General features: G+C 43.1%; 1 long non-coding RNA gene across 1 annotated transcript in view; it reads right to left on the bottom strand.

Moving 5' to 3' along the window:
- The window catches only part of LOC117823299, a 48,040-nt gene extending 26,551 nt beyond the window's left edge, over positions 1–21,489 (bottom strand). Inside the window, exon 1 of the long non-coding RNA XR_004633361.1 lies at positions 21,414–21,489. This is a non-coding gene — a long non-coding RNA (uncharacterized LOC117823299). The remainder of the gene's footprint in view (positions 1–21,413) is intronic.
- Positions 21,490–22,493: the final 1,004 nt, after the last annotated feature.

Genomic DNA, 22,493 nt, shown 5'->3' with positions numbered 1-22,493 from the left:
TGCATTTCCATCAAAGTGTTGCAAATTCCTGGGCTGTCTTAGCAGATTCCTGTCCTCCTATATCTGAGGTTGTTGACATCTTCTTCCCTCTCCTTCAAAGACTGTCAGAAAGCTTGTTTAACTATTGACTGAAGATTCAGTAGAAAAGCAGAGAGCAGAGAGGCTGTCTGGATTTTGGGAGGAGTGCACTCTGAAGCTGTCTTTATGTGAGCTGCAGAGCCCCTTCAGGGTCCAGTGAGGGGCTTTCTGCATTCCTTCACGCTAAGATCTTGTTTTTCTGGACTCGCAGGGGCCTGGCTCCGTGTTAGTGAAGCCTGAAAACACCTTGGATCACTGAGCTAATGCAGCAAAAGGTCATTTACAATACAAGGCCTCACATGTGAGCACCTGACACAGCCAGGTAAAGTCCAGGACGCCCACACCTGATGTTTGTAAACACACCTGCAGTAAAATCTCACTCCTCTGTTGGATTGACACAACAGAAGCACATTTCTGCAGACTTCAAGAACTGCAACGATTTACTTCCAGGATTACAAACAGCACAGTTTACTCGAGTTAAAGCTCCAGTGAGGAACTTTTGGTTCACGCTAATTTGGCGCCCCCTGTGGACAAAGCAGTCTTAGCTGATTTTGTCCTCTGCAAGTGTGATGAGTGCTCTACCTGCTTTCTTTACAACAGTGGTTCTCAAAGTGGGGTCCTAGGACCCCTGGGGGTCCACGAACCATAGTGTGGGGGTCCTAAAATAATTATAAAAAATGTCTAATAAATTATAAAAATGTTCTGTGTCATGAAAAACAGCATTTATACAGATGAGGACTATTTGTGCCAATGAAACCAGCATATTGTGCCCATTATTCCCACCCTAGTTGACTTAAAGGTGACATATCATGCAAAATTGACTTTTTAATGGTTCTTTACCTGAAATCTGTGTCCCTGTCTACAAACCCCCCGAGAATGAAAAAAATCCATTCTGCCCCTGTTCTGATTTCTCCACCTTTCTGTAAATGTGTGTGAAACGAGCCGTTTCAGACTTCCGTGTTTTTGTTACGTCACAACAATATCCGGTCTGTCACGGAGTCAGAGCTCGGAGCTTGTTCAGCCCATAGACTGTATAAAATACAACTCAACCCCTCCTCCGTTTTTCATTCCCTGCACACATGTGTGCTAACAAGGAGCTTAGGAGGGAGGCATGCTAGTTGTAGGCTGTCTTAATAAACACAAAGGTCGGTTTTACTCCCCACGTCTGCAGATTTGAAGATATAGTGGATGATTTTTATTTATCATGGATAAGTGCTAGCGCTAATTAGCATAGCCACATAGCTACATGTTCATAGCTGTAGCTGTAGCTGTAGCTGTAGCGCTGTAGCTGTGTACCAAGACACACGTCTACATACTGACAAATAAAACAACAAGAAACACTAAATCTGTGACCAATCCTTCATAAAAGTTCCTGCTGCCTTTCTGGCAGAGGTCGGTTTTACTCCCCACGTCTGCAGATTTGATGATCTAGTGGATGATTTTTATTTATCATGGATAAGTGCTACCGCTAGTTAGCATAGCCACATAGCTACATGTTCGTAGCTGTGTACCAAGACACACGTCTACATACTGATAAATAAAACAACAAGAAACACTAAATCTATGACCAATGGTTCAGAAAGGTCCTGCTACAGGCGCCTCTCCGTCAGGATCAGATTCAGAGGGTTGAAGTAACGCGATCTCTGAGCAGCCGTGTATATTCAGCCAACATGTAAACATTAGATCAACGTGCTGGACAGCCGAGGCACATCCACTTCCTAAGGGGGCGTGGTCAGAGAGAAAACAGAGTGTTCTGAGGAGGAATGAAGAAGAGGGTTTTTCAGGCAGACCAAAATCTGATTTCAAAGTGTTTCTCTTAGCATAAACTTTAAAGACATGTTTTGGGGACCTCTTAGATCAATATATATTGATGAAAAAAGCGTGATATGTCACCTTTAAGGCCAATAGAAACTGATGTGATTGTGACACATTACATCAATCTGTCACTTATACACACTTCACTCTGGTCACTGTTCCATCTACTACTTAGCTTTGCTTGCTAGCTCATGAGAATGGAGCCATTTCTAAATCAGTTCACATTGTCAAGTGATGCTAAGCCCAAGCTAGCTAAATGAAGACAATATGACGACAGGTATGTAGAGTTTGGTTTGATTGAGAACAGTGACGGGAGACCAAAATGCATCATGTGTCTTCAGGTGCTAGCGAATGAAGCTATGAAGCCAGCCAAGCTAAAGTGATATCTGATCACCTGGACTATAAGGACAGAACTAAATACTGTTTCCATGGAAAGAGAGAGGAACACATCCGCCAGGAAACACAGATGGTGAAGTGTTTTCTGTTTATCACTATGGAACAGGTCTGGAGTATTTAGATTGATCAGTTTTACACTACAAATAGTTCCAAGGGCATCTAAGAGGTAGTAAGCATGTGTTCCACATCTATGTTACAATTATGAGGGGGTCCTTGGAAAATGTTCTCACCTGTAAGGGGTCCTTGGTCCCACAAAGTGTGAGAACCCCTGCTTTACAAGTCCAACATATCACTCATCAAGTATCGCTGCAGTAGAAAATATGCAGAAAGTTGGTTTGGATAAGTCAAACTGCTGACCTGCTGCAGTGCTAATAGAAAAGTCAACGGATCACCAAGTGGCTGGAAGTCAACCTCTGGGGATCATGCATATCACTTTTAAATGTTAGGGCAAGCAGTTGAACAGTTTGAGGATTTCCCCCCCTGAAAGACAAAAAACAAGAAGTGGGACTCTGAATGTATGATCACAATGTGGTGTTAATCTTTGTAATGCCTCCATGTGCTTCAGTGTGATCCACCACTATATCGCTGTCAGGGTTCATCCTCAGGAAACCATGAATATCTGAGGTTTTACATCCCAGTTTGCTTTGATTGACAGCTGCTGTAGGAAGAAACTCTGTAAGGACCCCTGGACGGTACGCTGTAGGGCGGAGCTTGTCACCGTGGAGACACAAATTCCCTACTGCGCAGACTGGGACTGAGATTTCTGGAACAGGATATTTTGGCTTCAAAACCGTACAATGGGAAAAGGCGGAGCGACCGCTGTCCATTATATATACAGTCTATGGCGGGAACACATAGCTGTCGGCTAGGAGGCTCAAACCCCGCCTCTTTACCTCGCACTCATTTCCAATATGGCTCCCGCCGACGATTGGCTTCAAAACGGCGCTCAGGAACAGATGAGTGATGTCACGGATACTACGTCCATTTATTTATACAGTCTATGGTCAAACTACTGGCAACTACATTAATGATACCAAACTCTACTAAAGGTGCAGTGGGTCAAATTTGTAGTTCTATTCTTTGCCTTTGGTTAAATCCATAGACTGTATAAGTAATGGACGTAGTATCCGTGACATCATTCATCTGTTTCTGAAGTGCTGTTTTGAGGCCAACAGAAAGAAGAGCTTGAAGAAACAATTTAACTCAAACATGAAGAATGCAAACACGAAGAGAACCTAAGACGAAAAGAAGAATCAAGTGGAGTCAGCATCTGTCTCCAGACATAATGAAGGTAAAGTCAGCTTCTCTGTGTGAACCAGATGAAACCGGAAAGTCACAGAACAACATGTGTGAAGGAACACGTGTTTCCATGCCTCCAGCTTTAAAAACACAGTTTAACATGTTTAATGCTTTTCTCAAATATTAACCCTGTGCACTTTAACAAACACAGTATTAGCCTACTCAAACCTCCTTAAGCTGCTTTGTACAACAAGTAAACAAGAAGAGGAAATGGGTCAGAAAACATTTGTCTCTGTGTTTATTTTCAGTCCGTAAAAAGAAGCTCTAAAGGTTTGTGGACATAAAGGTCTCGGCTCTGAGGAGTCATTCACTTTGACATTGAGTGGGAGTCTTTGATCACGTGCTGACACTGCCCTGAGAACTTATCCTTATCTCCATTATTAATCAGTGCACGTTACACCACGCCGTCACACGGGAATGTTCTCTCAGGAACGCTGCTTCCCCGTCCGTCTCACGCCTATCATGTTTCATCGCCAGAACCTGATACAGTTTCAGTCGACACTTCTATTTCCTCAAGTCAGACCGTCCCTCCAGGATGTTTTTGTTGGCCGCTCAGAGTCCTTCTTGACCTCCTTGAGTTCACAATAAAAGGGATGCAGGATGGAGTACAGTATGCGTTTGCATTTCTTTAATTACGTTAATAACTGATAAAGAAAATCTAAGCTTTAATGATCGTCGGGGAACTTTGGATGTTTGATTTTTGCTCTTGTTCTGCAGATACAGAGTTGGAATGCTGCACCACATCTGTTTATGTTTCTGCAGAGTACAAAGAGATGATATCAACAAGCCTGTGATCACTTTACTCAATTTAGAGTACTGTTTGAATGAATGAGATCTAATAAGAACAGAGTGTGTGGGAGGGAGAGCACAAAAACACAGGCGGACTTCTTTGAGAACTACCAAGACCTGAATTAAACACTGGGCTAAAACCTGCCCTGCAGACCCGAGTTAATCCACATCTTAGATCAAAATAAACCATCATTTGGATATTTAAGACACCTAATGAGTGACCTATCACGCTGGCTGAAGTTAACACATGGTGTGGTTGGTTTTATTCTTGTAAACACCCTAGACTGGGTCATTTTTAACTAAGCTTCTGTTAGGGTGCAAGGCGACCAACGAGTAAAATTAAACTCTGTGACTGACAGACGAGCACTATGTTAGCATGTGTCAATATTTGCAATGAGGTGTGGATCACCACAGTTTGTAGACACATCATTGGCTGACGGGTTTGAGTCGTGTGTAGCAGATTTTTGCAAGGAAATGCAAAATAACCACTCCAGTGTTTTAACTCATTAACATAAGTGCAGAAATCTGGAATAGGCAGCATTAACTCAAATGAAGGATATAAAAGATCTGTTCGGCTCTCTTTGGCGGCACCTTCAAACATCTTCTCCGCTGAAGGTTTGAACATCATCTCTGTTTGTTCTCCTGCGGACTTGTTTTCAAAGTTTCGTCATCCTCAGTGACTGACCTTTGTTTGTACTTTGGACAAAGTTCCCTATTTGCTCCCTGGCAGCCCACAGGGGGAACGCTCGTGACTTTTAAGCCTTGCACAAATGTATTTTAAGAGAAAACAAAAGGAGAACTTTTAAATAATGAAACTCAAATCCTCCACCCAAAGTTTCTTAATGTGCATTTCAAGAGAAATGGAAACTGTGCTCCAACAAGAGACACCTTCGTCCAATGGGAGAAGCTCATTAGGAGGACATGCTGCATTGTTTAAACTCTCTTAAAGAAAGTTAATAAAAGGTCTAAACTGAGCACAGGATACCAGAGTCTGCAGGTAAATGATGTCAACAGGTTTGCTGACTGTGGCTAACGGGCGAATTCTATCAGATCTGGTGTCTGGTCCGTCTCAGATCCGTCACGGCACCAGATCTGATAGGTTTCTATTCTAGCCAATGTGTTAACTTCCACTGGATCCACTCTGTTGCGTTCCGGCTGGGTCTCTGATCTGCAAGACTTCTATTTTTGCTGGATGCTGGAGGATGACAAATCAATCTCCGCCCCTCACTGTCCCAATCCAGCACCGAAATCCTGGTTCATTCATTTGTCACTTCCCGTATCGATTACTGCAACGCCCTCCTCACCGGACTCCCCACCAAACTCATCATTCAGAACTCGGCCGCCCGGATCATCACCCGCACCAAATCATCTGACCACATCACTCCTGTTCTCATCCAACTTCACTGGCTCCCTGTCCAACACCGCATCCACTACAAAAACCTTCTCCTCACCTACAAAGCTCTTCATAACCTGGCCCCCACTTACCTCTGCGACCTCCTTCATGAATACACTCCCTCCCGCTCCCTCCGCTCAACCTCTGCTGGACTATTAACCATCCCACCATCACGCCTCATTACTATGGGTGCCCGAGCCTTCAGCTGCTCAGCACCCAGACTCTGGAACTCCCTCCCCCCACACATAAGACAGTGGGACTCCAAAACTCACCTTTTCAAACTGGCTTATTCACTCTAAACTGGACTCTCTGCACTTCATTAGTTTTTAGTTTTCATTTATTACTTTTTGTTTGTTTGTTTGTTTGTTTGTTTTTATGATGTTTAATGATGTATGCTTTTATGATCTGTAAGGTGACCTTGGGTGATCTGAAAGGCGCCCATAATAAAAATGTATTATTATTATTATTATTAGAGCAGGTGGAGCGGGACAGGAAGTCAGGTTTCACCAAAACAAAATGAAAACATCTGGTTAATTTTCAGAATAAAACACTCTGTGTTATCACCAGATCGTATTTCACTTAACTACAACAACAAACCAAAGTCATGATGAGCGGAGCCAGGACCTGGAGTCAACAGGTCAGAGGTTTTCAGAGGACCAGAAAGACAACATGGATGAGGAGAGGAGGAGGAGGAGGAGAATCCTTGATTCAGTGATTGCCGTTGGAAAACCTCGGTCACATGACTCCAGCTGTCCGGCGGTCCTGCTCAGTGCTGCATTCTGAAAATGCAACCAGTGGGTGTTGACAGATGAGAGAGCACGGAGCTGGACTGCAGCGGATCGGAGACAGACCGGACACGGATCTGGTGGAAGTCCCGTGTAAGGCTTGCAGAGCTAGCACCACCAGCCTTGGATCCACCTTGCACAATAACGCTCACATGCCAGAAACCATGCCAAGCTGTGCTGTGCTTGTTTACAACCAGATAGTAGGCATCAACAACCAGAGGTATAGTGCTAAAGATCAGAAACATTTCAGGCCTACATTAAGGTGTCAAGAAGTGAGGGTGACAACGTTTGAATGTGTAGTGGACTAAACATGCACCTCCCAAATTGAAATTAAAGTCAATGTAATCTGTTAAAACTGAACACAACATATCTGATCGTCTTCCTCATCTGCCTTCTTCAAATTCCCGGATGACCACGCCTTCTTTGGCGAGTAAATAATTACACTATTTAACCCGAGGTAAACAAACAGCTCTTGCACTCTTTCAGTTTCCCTTTTGCTCACACTAGATTGTAATCTGCTCTCACAGTAACTGCCTGTCACAATGAAAGCCAAAATAAGGAACATGCATCACAAAGGAGTCAGCCTGTAAACCAACAGAGACCCAGAGGAGGGGTGTGGTGAGAACTGAGAGGGACAAGATATGCTGCATTCAATACAGTCAAGATCAAAGAGTCAGAACAGCAGGTTGTTTTCACACAGGTCAGATAACTTATCACACGTCTATCAGAGGACTCTGCTCTCAGGCAGCAAACAAGGTCGCAGGAGGAGCTGCAATAAAGCTGCATTATGAGTTCTAACAGAGGATATATGAATGTGGCAGATAATGTTTGTAACTCAACAAGTGTTAAAAAATGATGACATGTTATGATAAAGTTTGTATGTATGGATTAATATTCAAATAGCTGAACAGATTTGAACACTTGTCTCTGGTCATAAATGTTTAAAATAGACCCTGTGAAAGGAGTGACGACATCACCGCTGAGGGAGGTGTGATATTCTCTTCCTGTGTCCTTGAGCGTAAGTGACTGTCAGAGTGTGTGTGTGTGTGTGTGTGTGTGTGAGAGAGAGGTGGTATATGGTGACTTGAGCGGCACTGTTTACTCACATGAAGTCATGAGTAGGAGGCTGTTGTTTATAGTCTGTTTCCGACGTGCGTTTTAACCAGTAAAACTCCTGTGTCGGTGTCGTGTAGGAGTTTGTGATCTGCGTAAGGGAATCCAGCAGTTTGTCAGACATGGTGGGATTTCCTAAAACCTTCTGCTGTGTTTTCAGTACAAACATTAGCAACATACTGTACTTCAGAAACATCCCCAGGTTAATAATGAGAGGCAAGATGCAGCCATCAGTAGTCACATCTTCATAGTGATGAAGATACAGATTCATGGTATGTGATTGAATCAGGTCTGGTGTTTACATGCAGCTACAAATGTAATCAGAAGAGCTGTGAGTCAAAGAGATGTTATTCCACCTCACACCCCTCTCTCCTCAAAATTTGACCAATTACCTCAATCTCAGCCCCTGCACGTCATCGGTTTTGTCATCAATTTGACTTCCTTGGAACATAAACGTAAGTCCTCACTTGATCGGCACTTTTCAACAACAAAACACGCACAGAGAACGGGTGAAAAGAGGGGACAGCAGGCGGGACAAGTGACCATGACAACGTTGTTATTTATAGATTGAGGGGCTCAGTGTTAGCTTGGTCTCTACCTGCAGCAGGTGTGCTTTATGAACCAGCTCTCCTCACCTCCATGCATCTGTCTCATCTTCATTGAGGATTTTTACCCCCCGGTGTGCGTTAGTGACAAAGACACAACCCGGGGGACGTCTGTTTACTATTTGATGTTTGACGTCGTTGCCGTGGTTACCGTAAAAAGCTCTGCATCTACAGCTTGATTTAATCCAGTTTGGTGAAACATCAGACACATTCAGTAAGTTTGGATCAACTCCTCGTCATCAAAGATTCAGATTCATTTCAGAGTGCCGTGAACTGACTGTGCATCAGTCGCTGCGAGGTGCATTCAGGGACCGTCGTAAATGTGCGATACGGTCCTTTCATGGCATTTTTCTGTGAATCAAGAGAATCAAAATACAGTCAGTGGCCACATCAAGAATGTTTTCTAAAAACAACTGTAATTTAGCGTGTTTACTTGCCTCTGAGATGTTATTGGGGGGAAAAAGCAAAAAAAAAAAAAAATCGCAACTTTCACCGCAATTTTTTCAAAAAGCTGTCGCAAATTCAGGCTTTTTGGGGACGCAACAATCACAAAAAAATCCTGCGAAATCCTGGAGGGACTGGTCTATTCAATTAAGTTGTTGTAATTCTGCTGCTCTTAATCAAGGGACAGCTTAATATCAACCAAGCCTCACTCCTACTGAGTGTACGAAAGAAGAGACAAGCCCATGAAAGCTTACTGCTCCCCCCCTCCAAGACGAACCAGTCAATGCCGACTTCACGGCAACCATTGTGGACTTCTTTGGACCAATCTGTGTTGCGTACCTTTCTAAAGTCTAACCAAAGTATTATGTCATGGTTTTTGGGTGTTTCTACCAAATACAAACTCTCTGCCATTTCCCAGTTTGACACTGAAGTTGCCATCCACTTTGCATGTTTGTCAGACGTTGGTGCATCCAGTGATTTTTAAGGCAAAAGAAGTATTTTGTCAGTGGAGATCAGTGGGAGAGATGTGGCGGTGGTTGCAGGTTGCCGAATGAAGTAGGTCAATAAATAAACATGTTGAATTATTTTTGTATTCATGTTCCGGGGCAAAGTGACCCAGATTTTTCTCAGAATCAATCACAAGTTAGTAATTGTGCTTTGGGATATTTCATGAGTCACCATTAACATTCATAAATAACTAGTACAACACCTTAAGGGTAATAACTGTGGTTAAAACAGGTTTCTTTAATGGTTTCACGTGTGCCTCATTACCGGGTTTTTACCATTTGGAGCTCACGTGCGGGCTCAACACCTTAAAGGTGACATATCATGCAAAATGGACTTTTTAATGGTTCTCTACCTGAAATATGTGTCCCTGTCTACAAACCCCCTGAGAATGAAAAGAATCCATTCTGCCCCTGTTCTGATTTCTCCACCTTCCTGTAAATGTGTGTGAAACGAGCCGTTTCAGACTTCTGTGTTTTTGTTACGTAACAACAATATCTGGTCTGTCACGGAGTCAGAGCTCGGAGCTTGTTCAGCCCATAGACTGTATAAAATAATACTGAACCCCTCCTCCGTTTTTCATTACCTGCACACATGTGTGCTAACAAGGAGCTTAGGAGGGAGGCATGCTAGTTGTAGGCTGTCTTAATAAACACAAAGGTCGGTTTTACTCCCCACGTCTGCAGATTTGAAGATCTAGTGGATGATTTTTATTTACCATGGATAAGTGCTAGCGCTGGTTAGCATAGCTACATAGCTACATGTCGTAGCTGTAGCTGTTTACCAAGACACACGTCTACATACTGACAAATTAAACAACAAGAAAAACTAAATCTGTGACCAATCCTTCAGAAAGGTCCCGCTGCCTTTCTAGTAGAGGTCGGTTTTACTCCCCACGTCTGCAGATTTGAAGATCTAGTGGAGGATTTTTATTTACCATGGATAAGTGCTAGCGCTAGTTAGCATAGCCACATAGCTACATGTTCATAGCTGTGTACCAAGACACACGTCGACATACTGATAAATAAAACAACAAGAAACACTAAATCTGTGACCAATCCTTCAGAAAGGTCCTGCTGCAAGCGCCTCTCCGTCAGGATCAGATTCTGGATCAGATTCAGAGGGTTGAAGTAACGTGATCTCTGAGCAGCTGTGTATATTCAGCCAACATGTAAACATTAGATCAACGTGCTGGACAGCCGAGGCACATCCACTTCCTGAGGGGGCGTGGTCAGAGAGAAAACAGACTGTTCTGAGGAGGACTGAAGAAGAGGGTTTTTCAGGCAGACCAAAATCTGATTTCAAAGTGTTTTTTTGAGCATAAACTTTAAAGACATGTTTTGGGGAACTCTTAGACCAATATATATTGATGAAAAAAGCGTGATATGTCCCCTTTAAATATACAGTATGTATTTAACACCTGCCAACATTAGGGTTTCATACAGGCGGTGGCGGCGGTGGCGGCGGTGGCGGCGGTGGCGGCGGTGGCGGCGGTGGCGGCGGTGGCGGCGGGTGGCGGCTATGGCGGCGGTGGCGGCGGTGGCGGCGGCGGCGGCGGGCGGCGGTGGCGGCGGTGGCGGCGGGGTGGCAGGTTGCCGTATGAAGTAAGTCAATAAATAAACACGCTGAATTATTTTGTATTCATGTTCCGGGGCAAAGTGACCCAGATTTTTCTCAGAATCAATCACAAGTTAGCAATAGTGCTTTGGGATATTTCATGAGTCAACATTAACATTCATAAATAACTAGTACAACACCTTAAAGGTAATAACTGTGGTTAAAACAGGTTTCTTTAATGGTTTCACGTGTGCCTCATTACCGGGTTTTTACCATTTGGAGCTCACGTGCGGGCTCAATTTGTTTTTCCACCGTGTCCTAGATTAACATCAACTTTATACACTGACTGAATACATGCCAACTATGGAGGTGACTCAGGGTTATAAATTGACACCGATCTGTCCAACTCTGCTTAAGATGGCAGGTGAGTAGAATACTGTTCTCTCACCTGAGCGCTGAGAGGAACCACAAACACACCCCTTAAATAATGTAAATGACCATGTCACGGGGAAGGAGGTGTTTATATTTTATGTTGTTGTGTGTCGTGAGTCATGGAGGACTTGGCAACTTTTACATCTCTGATTAAAAATACAGACAAACTTGTGTTGATGAGGTTGGACTGTTAGAGTCCCAGGAGAACAACAACACAGGACTTGGACGGGGGTGGGCATGGAAATGTGGAAAAAATGCTTGTTTTTGAGTTCTCAAAAAACCCAGCACAGAGGACATGCTGTCATTAGATAGATCAGCGAACAGGGATTGAGTCGTAGTCATTGCCACACTTTTGTGACTACAGGCTGAACTGATAATAACTCTTTATCCATTTCGTTCCTATAAGCTAAAAGTCTATCTTACAAGGACAAGACGATGTACAAAATCTTTCCCCCAGCCCAGAGAAAGAGATGTCGGTTCAAACCATTGCTAAAACACAAATTGACACTCTGTTAATGTAATAATTCTTTCAAACCAATTGGAACTAATTTATTAATGAGCTTAAGAGGTGGTTCAAGGCGTATTTGCGTATTTTCAGCGTAATGCTAAGCATTGTGATCTCTTTCCTGTTCCTTATTTATCATTCAGGATGGTACCAACTTTCTAAAGTAACTTAAATCAAACAAGCAAGCTAACTAATCTACTTTCTGTCACGTTGAAATCTCCTTAAAGCTTCTGTGTTTGTAGAAGCAAAGAAAACACAAGAGGTCATGAAGCTCTATTTGCAACTGTTTTAAAGCGATTCCTGAAACCTTATTGACTCTGTGTGCAAAGAGTTAACACCATGATGCTCTTTCCTCTGATCTGGAGTTCACATGTGCACAGCCATCTTTGTTTGGGTCACAGAGGAAGACCCAAACTGTAAACACACATCACAACATCCTCTGTTTACAGGAGGATTCACAGTTTGGAGACAAAGTTTCTGGAGTTAAAAAGTCATGATTTGATTTGTCATAGTCTCTACGTTTCTGTCATTTAATTCTGTCCTCATTTCTTTCTCAGTGCAGCAATTCAAGAAATGTTCTATCTCTTCCTCATTGAGGTGTTGTCACGGGGAAGCTAATTCCTCTCATTCCTCGGGTACAGAAAAAATGTGATTGCCAAACCTCTGGGTTCTTAACACTGATGGGAGGTGGCCTTGACATACGGGAGAGACCAGGAACTTCTGGAGTGCTTTTTAGCTTCCTCAAAAATGAGCACTTTTAGTGGACACACTTTCATTGGATAGATCAACAGGGATTGAGTCGCAGTTAAAGCTGGGGTTGGTAGTCTCGGAAAACCAGCATGAATTTGAATGTAGCATATCTTCAGGACTCCGTCTAACCCCTCCCCTCCTCCCTCAGAGCTCCTCTAAAACGCCGCCCCCCCCCCCCCCCCCACTCACATGCACGAGCGCGCTGACTTGCGACCATATGATGGTGACTGATTCAAAACCAGTCCTCACCAAAACATTATCATAGTGAAAGTTAAAAACACAAACAAACATGGCTGCTGTTAGTACTCACAATTGTCATTCTAGCATTATCCAGTTGTCATGGTGACACGATATCAGGAGAAAAGTTATAACACATATATAATACTGTAACAGCTCTACTGTTTGTTAAACGTGTTCAGTGTAGATGTTCTTAATTCCTACAGTGTTGACGGTCAGTGAAGGCATCAGGAGAGGTGTAGAGTGTGTGAGCGGGAGAGAGGAGAGACAAGAGGAGAAGTTCTTCATTCATTCAAACATTGATTGTTGTTTTGTTGGTTGGCGTGATCACGGCCGACAGTGACCGGTTATTAAAGATCAACGTGTTCACGAATCGGCTCGTCATCCCTACAGCGTCCGGACGGACGCTACAGTACATCTACATTTTCTGTAGGACTTACTGAACGTCATTAATTATTCTGCTTGTTGGTGAGAGCTTTTTAGACTCTGATCCGGACTACAGTCCTGAGCAAAGCACCTCATCAGGTCAGAGGGGACAGGCCCGAGGACGAGCGAGAGGGGCAGTAAATAGAGTCAGGGGAAGTAGAGGCAGGAGACGGGGACTCGGAGTGAACGCCGGGGAAATGTACGTGCAGGAGGCGGGCAGAACGGCTGGACGGGATTTGATTGGTTTAAAATTTGGGGACCCATAAAACAGTGATTGGTTGGTGTTTTCCCAGGTTTACTCCGGCTGTAGATAGCAGCTTTTCTTCACTCTTTTTTAAGAACACATTATGTAATGATTACCATCAGGACATAAAGATCATTTCAACCAGTATGACAAAAAGTGTATCTAAATCTGATTACCAACCCCAACTTTAATGCTGCACTTTACAGGTCGATTCATCTAATGCAGCAAATCCAAAACCATTTTGTTCCTCTCAGCTGAAAGTCTATCTTAGATTTGATCATGTCCTCATTTTCTTCTCATGGCAGCAATTCAAGAAACTTGTTATCTCTTCCTCATGAGGTGTTGTCACACAGAAAACTAATTCCTCTCATTCCTCTATTTTCTGCTCGGAGCACAGAAACCAAACGTCTGGGTTCTTCCCCAGGTGACTTGGTTTATTTTAAATTGCTTGACTTCCTAGTTCCTCTGAAAAGTACACGAGGACTGTGGGAACATTGGGTAAGTGCATTAGCAATGCTGCTAAATCAACACAAGGTGCAGTACAGAATGTGATCACAGCTACGTGAGTAAATAGACCTCCGATCAGCTGATTAAAACGCGTGTGGTTTCCATCCTTGGCACATTGCTAAAAACAAAGTGTGTTGATGGGTCAGGCTGTGCAGGAACACATGTGATGTTCTCCCAAAAACACTGGTAATGAAAGGCTTTCCTGTGTGCCGGCTAATTTGGCGTAAATGCACCTTAGCTCATGATGAAGTGAGCAAACAGAACTCCTGCATAAACACACAGATGATCAGATGACACACTATAAGGCCGACAGCAAATATCCTGCATAAATATGAACACATTTCATGTGACTGTGCACCGGATAGCAGCTGGCACAGACTCTCAGTATTATTCATGAGGCACATGGGTTAGATTAACAGACCAGGTGCTCAATAACACAGAGAGATAACCTGAGACCGGGGTGTTTGTGTGTTTGTGGTATAAAATCCTCCTCATTGTCTGCAGGATTCTTTTTCTCTTTACTTGCACTGCTGCAAACACACCTGTCAGAGTCTGATGGAGAAATACAGTTTTTGAAAAGTGTAAAATGACCAAAGTCTAACCTGTCAATCATTTAATTTATAACTGACTTATAACTGCTGACAAACCCTGAACATAATAAACTGACCGCCCACGCACTCATTTCTCAGGTAGTTTGATCCCACACCTTCTCTATTTATCAGATCTACAGCTCTGATAAACTTCTGCAGAATGTAGAAAAATTTCCATTTCAGAAAAGGCAACGCAAACAAATATGTATCAATGCAAATTTAAGTGCACATACAGCCTGCCTGACTTCTGATAGTGTAGTTTGTGTTGAATCTAAAAGTCTGCACCATTGCTAACAACTTTTACAGATATGCAGAAACAACCAGCAAAAAAAAAGCCTGCCTCAACTCCACCTCTTTGCCTCTTACTGGGCTCAGGATTTCCAACATGCAGGCCTGCTCATCATACCCAAAGTCTCTAAAAGTAGTATGGGAGGTAGAGCACTTCAGTAATCAGGCCCCTCTCCTTTGGAATCATCTACCAGTCAGGGTCCAGGAGGCAGACACCCTCTCTACTTTTAAGAGTAGGCTTCAAACTTTCCTTTTTTGATAAAGCTTATAGTTAGAGCTGGATCAGGCTTGGACCAGGTCTTAGTTATGCTGCTATCGGCTTAGACTGGCACACTGGGATCCTATATCACCCCCAACCCCCTCATCACTTACTTTAACTCTCCCTGTCCCATTAAAGTTACTAACCATAGACCTTTCTGGAGTCCCTGAGCTCCCTTGTCTCGTAGGTTCCTCCTGCTGTGGATGTTCCAGACTCCAGCTGATACGGACGTGTTGGACTCCAGCGGCAACAGCTACTACTACTCATCTCATCACTATCACCGCTCCCTCTCTCTTTTATTCTCCTCTATCCCTCTTTCCAGATCCAACTCGGTCTCAGCAGATATGTGTCTAACATGAGTCTGGTCCTGCTGGAGGTTTCTGCCTGTTAAAGGAAGTTTGTCCTTGCCACTGTAACTTGCTAAATGCTGCAAAGTGCTCTGCTAGACTCCCAACATGCATGCCTGCTCCTCATAACTAAAGCCTCTAAGAGTAGTATGGGAGGTCGAGCCTTCAGGTATCAGGCACATCTCCTTTGGAATCATCTACCAGTCAGGGTCCAGGAGGCAGACACCCTCTCTACTTTTAAGAGTAGGCTTCAAACTGCAAGCTGTAACTTGCTAAATACTGCGAGGTGCAATGCTCATGGTGGGGTCAGACTGAGTCTTATCCTGTCTTGAAGTTGGGTCTCTGTTCATAATTTAACATAGAGTGGTCTAGACCTGCTCTGTTTGTAAAAGCGTCTTGAGATAACGTTTGTTGTGATTTGGCGCTATACAAATAAAGATTGATTGATCGAATTGATTGAAGGCTTCAAAACTCAGCTTGAGAAACAAACAGGTGGCGTCATGGAGACTTTGTGCATTCATTATGGCTTGGATCTACGTTGGTGAAACCCAGCATCCTTTGCTTTGAAAGTCAAATCTGTCACTTTCACTCTTTGACTTGCACATGTATGTAAAAGGCTTGTTCTGAAGCGTGCTTTGAATCACTTTGGCTGACACGACAGTGAGTTTAAGCATTCTAAATAATCATATATGTCAAAATTAAAGGTTGATCTTGATGCTGATGGACTTGTTTGTGTTTGTTTGTCATATAAAGGTGTTAATATTTATTTCAGTGTGTTTCAAAACCAGCTAAAATCTCCTTACGTGAGCTTTAAGCCACATTTTGGAGCAGTCAACAGTCGTCTGACGCCAGCTCTCCTCATGAAGTGTTTTTCTGTTTTCCTAATGAGGGTGTTCGTCCAGCAGCGCTCCATTGTACTTGTTTATACAGACTTTTATTTTGCTGGGAATGTTATGTGGTTTTGGGGGGGGAGGTTAGGGTTTTAAAAAAACAGTTTAAGATCCAATTCTTTTGTCCAGTATGTTTCAGAGGACAAGTGTTGTTTGTGGGATTAAGACAAAGTCAACTTAAGGGTACATGTCCATGGTGATGATGGTTCAGCTCGTTCAATGATGTTTGATGGTTCTCATGGAGCTCTGAATCGCAGACGGATAAAACACCATGTGTCAGTTTGCACGATTAATGCTCTGTTTTTTTTTTACTTTTCATGATTTGATGTCAATAAAATAAAGAACAAGCTGCTGAAAGGAACTTGTCTGTCTGTTTGTGGACACATTCAGTCTTTCTAAACAGATTAAACTCAACGCTGTTTAAAGACTTGATTGAATTCCAGCGCAGTAGGATTAAAGATACTGAAACACTGGATTAAGCTGTCCACCAACAGCACAAAATACCTCAAATATTTATTATATTCCATCTTAAAATCCATTTGAAAGGCATTCATGGCAGAATTTGAGAGGATTATCTCCTCAAATAGTGTTTTTCCCAGCAGCCTTTTCTTTGTCTCTGTGAAAAGACGGAGCAAAAAACACAGGGATCAACACTTTACCAAACATCTCTCTTTGGTAATATGAGGGCGACAGGCTGGAGCTGGCAGCCCTCTTTGTTTCTTTGGTTATCAGCTGAGCGCTTATTTTGTCTCTGCTGTAATCCCCCCCATCGTCATCCATGGGGGAGGATAAAAGAACTTCAGCCCTGACCCAAATTCACAGAAAGGCCTTGAGAGACAAAACAATAGCACAGATTACAGAAAAGCCCCTAATTACGGTTTTCATAGGTGTGCAGGTACGCTCTGTGGCGTGTATCAGGAGAGCCACGCACGGAAAACAGTAATTTCATGAGCAGGGTTAAAGCATTTATCAGACCGGGGCCACACGTCACACTCTGACACAACGTCATTTAGAAAATCTGCAGATTATAGAGCTGAACAGTGTGTGCTGAACTGCTATCAGTCAAGAAGTCTGCCCCAGGTCTGGGTCTGGAGAAACCTGATAAAATCTGAGCTGGGAACTGAACCAGAAGTGCTTTCCTGGGCCCCTGAAGTGAGACTCATTCAACTCACTGTGGTTAAAGTGGGGCTCCCTGGTGTAACCGTATGCATGTGAAACAGAAGTAGACCGTTAATACTCAGAAACGTCCCGAGATGGTTTTTTAGAAAGTACCTAAAAGCTGTTTTTCAGAGCTAGAGTGTTTTTAACTCTTAATCTTGAGGAATGTTTTCTCTTCTTCTGTAGCTTTAGGATTTAAGCGTCTGATCTGGTGTCACTCTGATCAAAACATTTGAGCTTCAGTGAGACTCCCAGGGCTGTCCCCTGAAAACAGATCAGTTGTGAAGACCCCACATCAGTTTTTTGTCAGTTGAACTTTTGGACTTTTGGTTTTGGTTTCAACGCAGGCCGAGCCAAGCTTTAAAAAAAACCCTTTCAATGATTATTGTTTGAGATGTTTTTCACAGGAACTGAATTACTGGTAGAGCTCTGTTCTTCTGAAAAACAAATAAACTGCTGATTACAACTGATTAAACTGAAAGCTGTTTTAAAGAACAGATGTGTCTCTGACGCTCTTCAGCACAGCTTTCAGGGACTTCAGCCCGAGCTGACGCGACCATTAGCTGGGGCATCCCTGGCACTGATTTATTAAAAAGTAATACACTTAATACCCTCATGTTTGAATGCTTATTGAATGGACTCTGTGAAAGGGTGCGTTTATTTCTTCCCTTTGAGAGATTAACAAACGGGGTAACTACACCAGTGGTTCTCAAAGTGGGGTCCTGGGACCCATGGGGGTCCCAGTACCATAGTGTGGGGGTCCGTGACATAATTATAATACATTTCTAATAAATTATAAAAATGTTCTGTGTCATTAAAAACAGCATATATACAGATGAGGACCATTTCTGCCTATGAAACCAGCAACCTCTCCCCCCCGTATCTCTCTGATCTCCTCCACATCGTCACCCCCTCTCTCGCTCCCTCAGGTCTTCCTCCTCCCTCCACCTCTCTGTGCCCCCTGCCCGTCTCAGCACCATGTGGAGCAGAGCTTTCAGTCGCTCTGCTCCCCAACTCTGGAACTCACTCCCACCGGACATCCGAAACTCTGACTCACTACCCCTCTTCAAATCAAAACTCAAAACCCATCTGTTTCAAACTGCATTCCCTGCTTAATTTCCACTGCTTCATTTTTAACTTGGTGTTACTTTGCTTGTTGTTTTTATTTATCTTATCGTGTTCTTTTATTTATTGTGTTTTTTATCTGTCTGTAAAGCGACCTTGAGTGCTCTGAAAGGCGCTTCTAAATAAAATGTATTATTATTATTATTATTATTATTATTATTATTATATTGTGCCCATTACTCCCATCCTAGTTGACTTTGGGCCAATAGGAACTGATATTTGTTGCAGCAGCTCTCTCTTGGTTGTTCTTATATCTGTTTAGTTCTCTTTGTATTTGGAGCCTGTCAGGACTTTTAATGACTCATTTGTTGGCCATAGACACCAAACTTGCTAAATTTGCAGGGGTGTTTTTACTATTTTTGTTCCTGTCTGTCTCCGGAGATCCTGAGTGTATCCATGGTAACATTGTTTACATACGAGATCAGCTGTTAGCAGCCTGTAGCATGTCGATGCTAAACGATGCTAGGCCCGATGTTCCCTGCGAGCTGAGGAGAAGGAGGCGAGGACGACGTGCTGGTACTGAGGTGCAAGCTAAAAAAGACGACATGGACCTGTCCTTCCACCCACCTTTAAGGGGACTGTAAGATCTATCTATGATAAGGTGGACGAGCTAACCCAGCACCAGAGGGAATACTGGCAGAGTAGCATCATGCTAACAGAGCTAACACCGGACATGAACGCCACATTGGAAGGATTTCACCTGCTGTGGGCGGACAGGGTACAGGAGAGCAAGACTGAACACACTGGTGAAGAAGGCCAGCTCAGTCCTGGACCCTGTGGAGGTGGTGGCTGACAGGAGAATTATGGCCAAGCTGTCGCCTCTGATGGACATTTCTTTTCTATATATATTCTTGTTGAATTCTTGTTCTGTACACCTTTTTGTTTGCTGCTGTAACTCTATGAATTTCCCCGTTGTGGGACGAATAAAGGAGGATCTTATCTTATCTTATCTTAAATAAATTCACCAAAAACACAACAGATTTGAATGTTCCATTTCTTTACACCAATAACAGGAACTCTGTTCAACATTTGACTGTTCTTCCTTGAATTTGAATCTGCCTGACGTTGGTATTCTAACCACATCTTTTCACAACTACGCCTTATATCTGACGCTAACGCCGCTTTAAGATTAATGCGAGGTTGGTAAGTGTGAGCCCGATAAACACTGACGGAAAATATAAACTTATGAACCCCGGTTTGTTTAAAACAACAGATTAAACAGTAGGTGTGATCACGCTCATTGTTTGAATGTGATTTTCCGCATTGGCTGACGTTGTTGTCTCCGGCGTGTTAGGATCAAGGCGCTGAAAACATCAACATGTTCTGTCTTTCCAAAGGTCACACGGCGTGCTCTGAGAGGAGGAGATACCCTGCTGTCTCTGAAATCCTGTTAACGTCTCCGTGTGACGGCGCTGAGTCGGGGTTAACGGGATTAAGTTAATTCTTTAACACAGTTTCAGCACAGAGATGTGATAGAGGAAGACGTTGATTGGCGATGATCAACAAAGATGGAGTTGATGGGTTTAGGTGTCAAGTGAAAAGAAGAAAAAGCAAAACACAACAAAAGCTCTGGTTGAAACCTGACCTAGATGTTCTTCCGATGCTGTCTGTACGTGGGTAGAGGAGATGCAAATTAAGGTTTGTTGGGTTTCCCCCGTCCTGGTTGAGTCCTGCCTGTCTGTCTGTTTCTTATGTATCTTTGAGACTTTACTTGTTCAAACCAAGCCAGAAACCTTGGTGTAGTCATAGACTCAGACCTTAATTTCAGCAGCCACATTAAGACAATTACAAAGTCCGCCTACTATCACCTTCAGAATATATCAAGGATTAAAGGACTCATGTCTCAGCAGGATGCAGAAAAACTCGTCCATGCATTTATCTTTAGCAGACTAGACTACTGTAACGGGGTCTTTACAGGACTCCCTAAAAAGTCCATCAGACGACTGCAGCTCATACAGAATGCTGCTGCTCGAGTCCTAACAAGGACCAAAAAAGTAGACCACATTACTCCAGTTCTTAGATCTCTACACTGGCTTCCTGTCTGTCAGAGAATAGACTTTAAAATCCTGCTGATGGTTTATAAAGCACTGAATGGTTTAGGCTGATCTGCTACTACTTTATGAACCACCTGGACCTCTGAGGTCATCAGGTACTGGTCTGCTTTCAGTCCCGAGAGTCAGAAGGAAACATGGTGAAGCAGTGTTTAGTCATTATGCTCCACATATCTGGAACACACTCCCTGAAAGCTGCAGGTCTGCTCCAACTCTCACCTCTTTAAAATCAAAGATTAAGACGTTTTTTTACCACTGCCTTCCTATCTTAGATTATTTTAACTCACTTTAAATTAAAATTTTAATGTAATTTTTAATATATTTCTAATATTCCTTTTCTTTTCTGTTTTATCATATTTGTCATTTTAATTGTGTTCTTTTATGCCTGTCTGAATGTCTCCAATGCTTTTAATGTTTTAATGTAAAGCACATTGAGTTGCCCTCGTGTATGAAATGCGCTATACAAATAAAGCTGCCTTGCCTTGCCTTTACAGCGTCCCACTCTCTGCTGACAAAACTCAAAACACGAGCCTCGTATTTCTACACTAGCCTTGCATTTTGGACAAGATGGTAGCGCCGGTACTCCCCTGTTTATTTCTGTTTACTAGTCTATGTTTGGTTTTGATTCCCCAGTTAGTACTTTCCCAGTGCATGGAAAACTCCCCTTGAATTCCTTCAGGTTCACATATTCTCCTTTCTGACCATGCCCATAAAACAAACAGCTGGTTTAAAAAGAGTGCAGCCCTTTTTGTGAAGCAGTTCTTTGTGAACATAGATTATAAAAAGCATCAAACTGTGGATGGAAAAGCACAAGATCTTCACTTACATTGCAACGTACATCTCCTGTTTGCTCAACTTCCTCTGTTCACATGAATGCTGGTGGCATCGGTTGGCAATGACTGGATCGGAAGAAGAGAGAGAAGAATCTTTGATTATCACACAAACTCACAAACCTCATTTCAATCAACAGTGTCAGACTCTTAGGAAGTGCACTAATGTTTCAGTTGCATTTAAAGAGCCATTTTTTGGCAAACTAGCCCAGTAACAGTTTTTATGTTGCAGCTAGTTGGACACCTTGATGTTATAAATTGCACAATTAAAACATCCAGGAGCTGACAGACTTTGCAGGCCCTCAGACAGAGACATGCCTGCTTTAGAGCAACAAAGGTAGCTGCATTGATGTGTGCATGGAGCTACAGGTAGAAACCAGACAAAGAAATCTGATCTACAGTCCATTTTGACCTCATTTACAACAGCTGTTAAAATGCTGGACTTGTAACCTGGATAACAAGGAAGTCAATCTTGCTTTGTTGTCTTTATCAGAAAGGATGGCTGAGGGGAGTCAGCTTGGATGCACCAAATGGTCGCAGGTTGAGAGTCTAACCTGCAATCAGTGCTTAGAGGACTTCACCTCTTGTAACCAGCACCCCTTCACCAATATTTTAATGCTTTTTTGTTGTTCTTATTGAGCTCAGATCTGCATCCTCTTGAAATAACATGCATTCAGTTGTCCAAGTAGGATGAAGACATCGGTAGGAAGACCCGAACCCAATGTGGACAAACAACACCTCCAAATCTGGTTAGGGAAATCAGATCCCCTCTCCTTTGGAATCGGCCCCTCTCCTTTGGAATCATCTACCAGTCAGGGTCCGGGAGGGAGACACCCTCTCCACTTTTAAGAGTAGACTTAAAACTTTCCTTTTTGACAAAGCTTATAGTTAGAGCTGGATCAGGCTTGGACCAGCTTTTGTCATGCTGCTATAGGCCTAGACTGCCGGGGGAACTGGTGCACTGACACACTGGGATCCTAGCTCACCCCCTTCCCCCCAACCCCCTCATCACTTACTTTAACTCTGCCTGTCCCATTAAAGTTACTAACCATAGACCTTTCTGGAGTCACTGAGCT

Source organism: Notolabrus celidotus, chromosome 12 (genome assembly GCF_009762535.1).
Source record: "Notolabrus celidotus isolate fNotCel1 chromosome 12, fNotCel1.pri, whole genome shotgun sequence".
Lineage (NCBI taxonomy): Eukaryota > Metazoa > Chordata > Actinopteri > Labriformes > Labridae > Notolabrus > Notolabrus celidotus.
This window is presented reverse-complemented; position numbering and strand designations above follow the sequence as displayed.